This window comes from Nanorana parkeri, unplaced genomic scaffold (genome assembly GCF_000935625.1).
Source record: "Nanorana parkeri isolate BGI_ZX_2015 unplaced genomic scaffold, ASM93562v1 scaffold2240, whole genome shotgun sequence".
In the NCBI taxonomy this organism is placed as follows: Eukaryota; Metazoa; Chordata; class Amphibia; order Anura; family Dicroglossidae; genus Nanorana; species Nanorana parkeri.
In genome coordinates, this window is record NW_017308508.1 from 39,170 (window position 1) to 41,359 (window position 2,190).

General features: G+C 50.0%; 1 protein-coding gene across 1 annotated transcript in view; it reads right to left on the reverse strand.

Moving 5' to 3' along the window:
* LOC108801174 (rho-related BTB domain-containing protein 2-like) overlaps window positions 1-2,190 on the reverse strand; it is an 18,256-nt gene that overhangs the window by 5,094 nt on the left and 10,972 nt on the right. The window lies entirely within an intron of this gene.

A 2,190-nucleotide genomic window follows, 5' to 3' on the forward strand; every position in this document is an offset into this window, starting at 1 on the left:
AAAAAAAATCAGTGACCAGCCCGGTAAAGACTCAGCATGCCGTAGTTTTGTAGAGAAGCAATGTTAACCCATTCACGACCCATGACGGGATAATCCCGTCATGGGTCCTTAAGGGGTTTAAACAGACTCCCGGCGACTGTTCATATTTGTAGAGCGGGCGGCCGGCTTTACAGTAGAAGCGTTTCTGGTGGGTCACCTGCCGCCAGATCGCTTCTACAGTCCAGTAAAGTGCCCTCCCCACCCCCGCCATGTATCCCGGGCTCCACTGCTCCTCCTGCAGGCCCGGCATCCTGGGTGTCGGCAGGAAGCTGGGCAGGAGAGCAGCGGATGTCCATTCACCAATTCCCCCCCCACCGTGTTCCTGGGCTCTGCTGCCCCTCCTACAGGCCCGGCATCTTGGGTGTCGGCAGGAAGCTGGGGAGGAGAGCAGCGGATGTCCGTTAACCAATCTCCTCCCCGTTCCATGGGACTGGGAGCGACGCGTATTACATCACTTCCGGTCCCTGAGCGGTCATTGCTCCTGAAGCCCAGCAATGAGCTATTGACGTGCGATCAATAGCTTATTTAAAGTGGAAAGGTGACACTAGGGGTCTTTTGGACGCCCCAGTATGACCTTCAAGAGAACCTGTCACCACTAATATGCTATAACATGGGGGGGAGGTTTGTAACAATCTGATTGGATACAGGCATAGTTCAGGTGTTTTGACAGCCAACGGGGGCCGACTAGCAGGACACTGAAGCTTGGCCCAGTGGGAGATTCCTCCATCCACACAGTGTAGCGTAGATGGAAGAATCTGACCACAGAAGATCTGCAGATCATCTATTGTACAGTCAGGTCTGGAGAGTGTCACAATGCAGAGCCCACGGGTCACATTCCCGGCTAGCCTCACAATTACAGTTACATAGTATTTGGGGTTGAATAAAGACATACGTCCATCAAGTCCAACCCATATAGGTCCGCGCATCATCTCATTCTTAGGGATACTGGTACCCCGGATATTACGGTCCCTCAAGAAATTGTCCAAACGTTTCTTGAACAAATCTCCACTCTTGGCTGAGATGACGGCCGGTGGCAGTGAGTTCCAGACCTTAACCGCTCTTACTGTAAAGAACCCCCTTCGCCCCTTGCGCTGCAATTTTTTCTCCACCAACTTTAGGTGGTGGCCTCTAGTCTTTGTAATGGAGTTAATCTCAAACAGTTTGTTGCCGATGCTGCTGTCACCATTGAACATCTTGTATATGAAAATCATATCCCCCCTCAATCTCCTTACTTCCAGCGTAAACATGTTTAAGGTCAGAAGCCTCGTCTCATAGCTCTGGTCCTCCAGCCCCTCCCCCTTGTCTCATAGCTCTGGTCCTTCATCCCCTCCCCCTTGTCTCATAGCTCTGGTCCTCCATTCCCCTAATTAGTTTTGTTGCCCTCCGCTGGACTCTCTCTCCAGTTCAAGGACATCCCTTCTAAGTACCGGCGACCAAAACTGGACCGCGTACTCCAGATGAGGCCGAACCAACGATCTATATAGAGGCACACAATCATCCAGGCCAGCGGGTTTCGGGTACGGCCTCCAAAGCTACTGCTGAGAAGGAAAATGGCGGTCTCCATCCTCCTAGGACGCAAGCAAAGAACTGAGGAATGCTGGGAGTGGGAGGGGTTACATCAGGCTGGTCACTGACCTTTGCTTTGTCAGTGTCCAGATCCTCACTCAATGGTCTCAGAATCCTGTATCCCTCAATGAACGAGAAAAAAATACATTTTTGGCTTTTTGTCCAAAATTTTAGAAGAACCGTTGAGTCTTTGAAGCCAACGGGACAAGGAAAAGTGATTCTCTTCGGAGTCTCCGGTGAGGATTGTATAAAACATTTAGAATTCTGAACCAGTCCCAGGAAGTTCTAATGTCACACCTCTGTCCATCTTACTTCTCTTCGTATAGCTCCTTCTGTGATCACCCAACCCTCCCACACCCAACCACCTAGCACTGCAGGGTATTAGGTGCAGGGTATTAGGTGCAAAGGTTTGGGGCTTACATAGGACTTGGCTGATGTCCACAATTAAAAAGAACCCCCCCCCCCCCCCCCCCCCAAAAAAACACAGCAAAATGATATGTAAAAAAATCCTCAAAAGAAACCTTAAAACACTAAACCCTAACCCTAAAACACGAAACTTCAAGCCTTTTTTTATGAAAGTGTGAA